Genomic DNA, 9,216 nt, shown 5'->3' with positions numbered 1-9,216 from the left:
TCAATTCCGCGAGCATCTCTACACTGTTGATGGTGTGATACTATACAAGGAGCGTATAGTTATTCCTCCAGCCCTTCGTCAGGAAATTCTCACATCTCTTCATTCAGCACATCAAGGAATTACCTCTATGGTATCGCAAGCAGAGTCATCTGTGTTTTGGCCAGGGATAACACCCGCTATAACAGCACTTAGGGCTGGATGCAACCACTGCAATCGCATCGCGCCTTCGAATCCTAGTGCTCCGCCTACACCCCTTATATCTCCAGACTACCCATTCCAATGTGTTTGTGCAGATTACTTTCACTACCGAGGAGTTGGATATTTAGTTATAGTTGATCGATACTCAAATTGGCCCATAGTTGAATGATCTTCGAACGGTGCAGAGGGTCTTATAACTTCACTACGCCGAACATTTGTGACATTTGGGATTCCGGATGAATTGACATCTGATGGTGGACCTGAATTTACAGCGACGGCAACTAGGTAGTTATTAAAGGACTGGGGAGTCCATCACCGCCTTTCCTCTGTGGCCTTCCCACATAGTAATTGCAGAGCCGAAATAGGCGTCAAAACTGTCAAGCGTCTTATAGCGGACAACACGGGCAGTAACGGTGATCTCAACACTGATGAATTCCAACGTGCGATGCTCCAATACAGGAACACAATTGACAGAGATACCAAGTTATCTCCTGCAATATGTGTATTTGGTCGTCCCATCAGAGACTTCATACCTGTCACGCCCGGCAGGTACCGTCCCCACGACACGTGGAAGGAAACACTTGATGCAAGAGAGGAGGCCCTAAGACATCGACACCTTAAACAGGGAGAGCGCTTATCAGAGCACACTAAGAGACTACCCCCACTGTCCGTAGGTGACCGGGTTCGCATCCAAAATCAAACAGGAAATCACCCCCTGAAATGGGACAAAACCGGTATCATCATAGAAGTCCGCCAATTCGACCAATACGTCGTCAGAGTTGATGGTTCTGGTAGGGTCACGCTAAGGAACCGGAAGTTTTTGCGACAATACGTGCCTGTCAGGAGTATTCCAGAAGTCCGTACAATTAGAGATGACTATAATCAGAATCAGATTGTACCTATTGCCAATCCTTCGACCACTAAAACGTCTGAGACCATTGCGAAGGACACCATTCCGACAACCCAAAATCCGGACACACATGGTACTCTTCCACTGACCACTTTGCCGTTACCAAGTGGTACTACCCCTAACATTCATTTTGATGTTGCTGCTCCGGAATGCTATCCCAACGACCTCGGTAACACTGCAAATCATCAAACAGAGATTCCGCCTCCCAATGATAGCACAAACTCTCCATCGCAGTTAACTCCTGCCATGCCAACTTTGGAGCAACGCAAGTCCAGTCGTACCCGTCGACCGCCAACATGGCACTGTGATTTTGAGATGAACTAGCTATAGTGTCATCATGATCAACACATGACAATAATTGTTTTTCAAGTTTCCGTTCCTTTACATGCTAACAGGAGTTTAATTGCCACCCAATGTTTTGACATCAGTTTTAAACCGACCTCCACGAGAGACATTTTAATAGGCTGTTTAAAAACTTGGGGGGAGATAGAGGGTTATAAACATTAGTTATATACTGTACATTGTTCATCATTTATTCTTAATATGTTTTATGTTCATTTCAGATTGACCGTGGTCATTGTTCAATAATATGGAGTTTTTATGATAAAACAAAGTTTTATGAATACTTACCTGGCAGTTATATATATATAGCTGAGTCTCCGACTGAGTCTCCGACTGCGGCAGAATTTAATCGAAAATCGCGGCAACCGCCTTGTGGTGGTTGTGTGGTTAGATGGTTAACAACCCTTACAGGGTGGTACTTAGAATCATTCCCGTTTTCTGTTCCTCAGATTATCTTTGCCCGACCTGTCTCCTGAGGGGAGGTGGGTGGGGTTTAAAATATATATATAACTGCCAGGTAAGTATTCATAAAACTTACCTGGCAGTTATATATATATAGCTGATTCACACATTTGGAGGAGGGAAACAGACAGAAAAACATAGTTGGGGAAACAACAAAAGAGTTGTAGGAGAACAAACACCTTGATTCCTTACCTGCTAAGGTAGCTGACTTCAAAGGTAACTGCCTCTAGAGTCGCTTTTCCCAGGAGTAGACCTGCTACGCTGCAAACATCTCAATCGAGTCTGTCAAAGGGGTAGGACCAACAACTTGACTAGACTTCAGAAAACTACCTTCCCATATAAAAAACCTGCAACCTTACTAAAGCTAACCATCTAACCTTGCAGAAATAGATATAAACTATCTATCTGGACTGAGGGAACCGTACCACAGAACGAGGACTTCAGACAACCATAAAAAACACAAACCCATATACAAGTACATAAACTAAGGTTGAGTGGGGGTAGTGACTCCTTTGCCTAATACAGAAGCCGCAGCTACGTATGGGCCCAAGGTATAACACTTGTCATAGTCCACTCTTACCTCTCTGAGGTAACGAGAAGCGAAGACAGAGTTGCTCCTCCAGAACGTTGCGTCCATGATCTGCTTAACTGACATATTTTTCCGGTATGCCAGCGAAGCAGCGATGGCCCTTACTTCGTGAGCCCGTACTTTTAACAGGGCGAAGTTTTCTTCCTCACAAAAGAGGTGGGCTTCCCTAATAGTTTCCCTCAGGAAAAAGGACAAAGCATTCTTTGACAGGGGTTTTTGAGGATCCTTCACCGAACACCATAAGGAGTTGGAAGCACCCCTCACGCTCTTAGTGTGGGCCAAATAAGCCTTGAGAGCCCTAACCGGGCAGAGGAGGCTTTCCTGTTCCTGACCTACTAGATTTGTGAGGTTAAGGACTTCAAAAGTCCTAGGCCAGGGTTTTGAAGGGTTCTCATTCTTGGCGAGAAAGATGAACCTCAAGGAACAAACCGCTCCATTTAGGGTGAAGCCTACACGCTTCTCGATTGCCTGGACCTCGCTGATCCTCCTGGCAGTCGCTAGAGACAAAAGGTAGAGGGTTTTCTTAGTCACATCTCGCAGAGAAGCTTGCGAGATAGGCTCAAACTTCCTGGAGCACAAAAACTTAAGCACCACATCCAGGTTCCAAGAAGGGGGTCTTAAGTGCACCTGCTTCGTTGTCTCAAAAGACCTAATGAGATCCTGCAAGTCCTTATTCTGAGATAACTCTAAGCCTCTATGCCTAAAGACGGTTGAGAGCATGCTCCTGTATCCTTTAATGGTAGATACAGCCAGCTTAGCATCCTGCCTGAGGTACAAAAGAAAGTCCGCACTCTGGCTTAGAGAGGTAGAGGACGAGGAAACCTTGCGCCTCCTGCACCAAGCTCTAAAGGTCTCCCACTTTGACTGGTAGACTCCTTGTGAAGAGATCCTCCTTGCCCTGGCAATAGCTTTTGCCGCTTGCGCCGAAAAGCCTCGAGATCTAACGAGCTTCTCGACAGTCTGAAGGCAGTCAGATTGAGAGCGAGGGGGTTTTGGTGAAATCTCTCGAAGTGGGGTTGTCTGAGAAGATCTGGACTTGCCGGGAGTCTTCTTGGAAAGTCCATCAGCAACCCTACCACTTCGGTGAACCATTCCCTCGCAAGCCAGAATGGAGCCACTAGGATCATTCGTCCCGAATCGAGGAGAGCGAACTTCCTGACAACCAGATTGATGATCTTGAACGGGGGAAAGGCATACATGTCCAGCCCCGTCCAATCCATCAAGAAGGCGTCCACTGCAACAGCTTCCTCGTCCGGGACTAGGGAGCAGTAGTTGGGGATCCTCTTGTTTAGACCGGAGGCGAAAAGGTCTATTACTGGTCTGCCCCACAACTTCCAGAGGCTCTGACAGACATGCGGGTTGAGAGTCCACTCTGTAGGAAGGACCTGTCCCCTCCTGCTGAGCATGTCTGCTCTGATGTTTCTCTGCCCTTGAACAAACCTTGTCAACAGCTGGGTCTCATTCTCGTTCGCCCAGAGGAGAAGCTCTCTCGCAGTTGAGATGAGAGAGAGGGAGTGAGTTCCCCCTTGCTTCCTTATGTACGCGAGAGCTGTGGTGTTGTCGGAATTGATCTCCACAGTCTTTCCCGACACCGAGGTTTTGAAGGCCTTGAGCCCTAACAAAATGGCCATCAATTCCTTCCTGTTGATATGCCAACTGACCTGACTCCCTTCCCAAATACCTGAGACCTCTTTGTTCCCTAGTGTTGCTCCCCAGCCTGACTCAGACGCGTCTGAGAATAACACTAGGTCGGGGTTCTTCTTGAACAAGGAGATCCCTTTTCCCAACAGAGCTGGGTCCAGCCACCACATTAAAAGATCCTTGATCTCTGTCGGAATGGGAAAAGAAAAAGTGTCCTCCTGGATCTTTCTGTTCCAAACCTTTGCGAGGAAGTGTTGCAGAGGCCTTAGGTGCAGTCTCCCCAAAGGGACAAACTGCTTCTGGGAGGATAGAGTTCCCAGCAGACTCATCCACTCCTTCGCTGAGCATTCCTGCTTCCTCAAAAAGTCTTTGACTTTGTCCAGGCACCTGGTCTGCCACTCCTGGGAGGGAGAAGCCTGAAAAAGAACTGAATTCAGAACTATCCCCAAATAGAGAATAGTCTGATTCGGCTCGGTCTGAGACTTTCCCGAATTGACGATGAGTCCCAGGTCCTGAGTGATCGTATAAGTTTTCATTAGGTCCTCCAGACATTTCTCTTTCGACTGTGACCGGATCGACCAGTGGTCTAGATAGAAGGAGACCTTTATCCCCTCGTGGTGTAACCAGCCTGCCACATTCGCCATTAGTCTGGTGAAAACTTGGGGAGCTGTGCTGAGACAGAAGCAAAGTGCCCTGAACTGGAAGCACTTGCCCTGGAACACAAACCTTGGATATCTCCTCGAAGACGGATGAATGGGGACGTGAAAATAATCGTCCTGCAGGTCGAGAGAAACCATCCAGTCTCCTGGATGAACTGCAGCCAGCACTGACTGAGTCGTCTCCATGGAGAACTTTGTTTTCTCCACGAAGGCGTTCAGAAAGCTGACATCTAGGACTGGTCTCCATCCACCCGAGTTCTTGGGAACCATAAACAGGCGATTGTAAAAGCCTGGGGAGGCGAGGTCTTGAACTGGCTCTATTGCTCCCTTGACCAACATCTGGTCAACTAGCTCCAGAAGAGCCTCTCGTTTCCCCGCGTTGGTGTACTGAGCCACTAAGGCTAGGGGAGAGTCTGAGAGAGGTGGTTTCTTTAAAAAGGGGATCTTGTAACCTTCCTTGACGACTGAGAGGGACCAGGTGTCCGCCCCTCTCTTTTTTCAAGACTGCCAAAAACGAGACAGTCTTGCCCCTACTGGTGTCTGGAGGACTTCCATCTCATTTTTTGGACCGGGGCCTAAACGCACTCCTGCTGGTCCTTGGCCCTGACTCTTGTCTTCTCCCCCTAAAATCCGCTCTCGAGGAGATCCTGCCCCGAAAGGGCTGTTGAAACTTCTTCTCCTCCTTCTTCAGAGGAGCAGGAGCAACAGGTAAGGTCTTTCTAGCCGACCGAGACAAAAGGTCCTGAGTAGCCTTCTGAGTCAGAGAAAGGGAGATATCTCTGACCAGAGCTTCAGGAAAAAGAAGACGTGAAAAAGGGGCGTAAAGTAGCTCCGACTTCTGGGCAACAGTCACAGATCTAGAGGTGAAGGAGCACAAAAGGGCCCTCTTCTTTAAGACCCCTGCTGAGAAAAGGGAAGCCAATTCAATAGCTCCATCCCTTAGAGCTTTGTCCATGCAGGACATGATACTCGTCAGGTCCTTCGTGTCCTCCAGGAGTTCAGACTTCCTGGCCAGAGTCCCGAGAGACCAGTCCAGGAAGCTGAAAACCTCAAAAACCCTGAAAATTCTCTTGACGAGGTGATCAAGCTCCGACATGGACCACATCACCTTGGCCGAGTTTAAAGCATGCCTTCTTGCCGAGTCCACAAGAGCCGAGAAGTCACCTTGGGAGGAGAAAGGCACTCCTAACCCCAAAGGTTCCCCTGTCTCATACCACATACCGGCCTTGGAAGCGAGCCGAGACGGTGGAAAAGAAAAGGTGGTCTTGACAACTTGTCTCCGTTCCTTCATCCAATCATCCACTTTAGCGAGAGCTTTCCTGGCCGAAATTGAAAGTTTCATTTTGATGAAGGCCGAAGACTTAGTAGCTTTCTTCCTGGTAAATTGAGACTGAGGAGAATGAGGGGCCGAAGGTTGAAATTCCTCCCCATAAAGTTCCAAAAGAGACCGAGAAAGAACCTTGTAATCGCTAGAAGAGTCGGCAGGTTTTTCTTCCTCTCCCGAAATATCTTCGAGGTCTTGCTCAAGGATAAATTTCAAATTTATTAGTAGGCACTCGTTCTCGAGGAACGTCAGTCTTTAATTAAAACACATCATGCTCTAGGCATGCGGCACTTGTGTGACGACTATGACATTTCACCTGGGATAAGAACAGTTATAAGAAAGCACTAAGTGTTTTCGACATCACTACGTATCGCTCGAGGGTCAACATAGGCACCCGAAGAGTTAAGAGTCCCAAGTAACTCGCTGTTCTATGCAGAGTTAGGTGCAGGTTTCATAACACTACCTGCGGCTACCACAAAATGTTTGACTTCGTGCACTTGTTTCGCATAATGTTTGAAGAAAACACGCGAGGACTTCCAGCCTGTGAAGCTTTTAAGGCTTTCGAAGTCCATACTCTGAAAGAAATTCAGAGACGATGCAACTTTTCTAGGATCGTGACCGGCGGGTGCACTGTCAGGATCCGCTCTGCAAATGAAGTAGGTGATTTTCGCTCTTAGTTGTTTCAGTGACAGGTCGCTGCCCGATGTTTCTCCTTTGAAGAGTTGGCCTCCACCAAAGTTCGAAGTTCTGCGAAGATAGACCTTGAGGCTCTCTACTGGGCATAGAGAGGCATCTTCCTTCAGGGGGCATATTCTCCAGGGGCCCCATCTTTTGGTGGGTAATTCGTTTTTGGCGAGAAACGTCGGATCCGGGGAGAGGGTAAGGTCTCCTGAATCAGTAAACAGGATGTGACCCTCTTCTCTTGATAATGCCACTATTTCGCTGACTCAGGCTCCTGAAGCAAGAGCAAAGAGAAATATAACTTTCTGAGTCAGATCCTTGAGAGGGCATGAATCATTATCCAAGTTGGAGGCGAATTGGAGCACCTTGTCCAATGACCAGGAGATCGGTTTCGGTGGGGGTGCTGGGCGTAGACGAGCGCATGCTTTCGGCAGTTTATTGAAGATGTCGCTGGACAGATCAATTTGGAAGGCATACAACAGTGGTCTAGTCAAGGCCGATTTGCAAGTAGAGATCGTATTGGCTGATAATCCCTGTCCATGAAGGTGAATAAAGAAGGACATGCAAAAATCAATGGTGATTTCCTTAGGATTTTTTGCCTTGACGAATGAGACCCATTTTCTCCAAGATGATTCGTATTGCCGTCTTGTGGATTCAGTCTTGTATTCCTCGAGGAAGTCTAGACTTTTCTTCGAGATCCCAAACCTCTTCTTTGCGGCTAGGGAGAGAAAATCATGAGATGAAGGTCCTTGATTTTCGATGATGAAGCGAAGACAGTCGACTTCTGTACTTGTTGGGAGAGAACTGGGCCCGGGAGAGGGATCAGCGTGGGCTGCAGCTCCAGGACCAGGGGGTACCAGTTGCTCCGGGGCCACTTGGGAGCCACTAGGGCTGCTGTCCCTTTGAAGGTTCTCAGCTTGGAGAGGACTTTCAGCAGAAGGTTGGTGGGAGGGAACAGGTAGATCTTGGACCATATGTTCCAGTCCAGTGACATGGCGTCCACTGCTTCTGCCTTGGGGTCCTCGTACGGGGCCACATACCGAGGAAGTTGATTGTTGTCGCTCGTTGCGAAGAGATCGATCTGAAGTTCTGGGACTTGGTGAGAGATGAAGGAGAATGATCTTGCGTCTAGAGACCATTCCGACTCTATCGGGCTTGTCCGAGATAGAGCGTCCGCCGTCACGTTGCGGAATCCTTGTAGGTGAACTGCAGACAGGTGCCATTTCTTCTTCTCTGCCAGACGGAAGATTGTTAGAAGCACCTGATTTATCTGGGGCGATCTTGAGCCTTGGCGATTGAACATCGAACTACCACCAAGTTGTCTAGGGTTAGACGAATATGGATCGAGGGAGGGGGGGAGAGTTTCTTCAGAGTTAGAAGGACCACCCTGGCCTCCAAGATGTTGATGTGAAACGTCTTGAATAGGGGAGACCATGTGCCTTGAGCCTGTTTTTGGTGGGAGTGACCTCCCCAACCCTCCAGCGAAGCGTCCGTGTGGATGTTGAGTGATGGAGGTGGGTGTTGAAGAGGAATGGACCTTTTCAGGGCCTTTGCTTCCGACCACGGCTTGAGGAGAAGTCAAAGTCTGTTTGGGAGCCGTCTCTTGAGGTCTCTTCGAGCGATGGATGCAGAACGTCTCCAGACTCCCGCGGCATCCTTTAGCTGTGCACGAAGCACCGGGTTTGTCACTGAGGCGAACTGTAGAGAGCCTAGAACTCGTTCCTGCTGGCGTCTTGAGATCCGCTTGGATTTCAGTAGTCGCTTGACAGACCCTGCTATTTCCTTCCTTTTCTTCTGGGGGATGGAAAGGCGGTGTGACTGAAGGTTCCACTGGATTCCTAACCATTGGAACTTCTGAGCTGGAGAGAGGCGAGATTTCTTCACGTTTATCTTGAATCCCAGGTGTTCTAGGTACTGGGTGACTTTGCTGCAGGATTTCAAACAATCCTCGGGCAATGGAGCCCAGACTAGCCAATCGTCGAGGTAGGCCATTCACCTGGACGTCTCGGAGGCGGAGCTGTTGTACTATGGCGTCCGCCAGCTTTGTGAAGATCCGAGGGGCCACATTGAGGCCGAAGGGCATGGCCCTGAAAGCGTAGCTTTTCCTTTGGAGTCGAAATCCTAGGTAGGAGGAAGCGTGATGGTTCATTGGAACGTGCCAGTAGGCATCCGCCAGGTCTATGGAGTCCGTGTAAGAACCTCGAGGCAGAAGGGTCCTTATCTGTTGAAGAGTCAGCATCTTGAACTTGTCGTTCGCTATGTACTTGTTGAGGGGGGATAAGTCCAGAATGACTCTGAGTTTGTCGGAGTCTTTCTTGGGGACGCAAAACAGTCTCCCTTGGAACCTGGTGGACTTTACCCTCCTTATCACCTTCTTGTTCAAGAGATCTAGGACATATTCTTGCAGAAG

This window comes from Palaemon carinicauda, chromosome 7 (genome assembly GCF_036898095.1).
Source record: "Palaemon carinicauda isolate YSFRI2023 chromosome 7, ASM3689809v2, whole genome shotgun sequence".
In the NCBI taxonomy this organism is placed as follows: Eukaryota; Metazoa; Arthropoda; class Malacostraca; order Decapoda; family Palaemonidae; genus Palaemon; species Palaemon carinicauda.
This window is presented reverse-complemented; position numbering follows the sequence as displayed.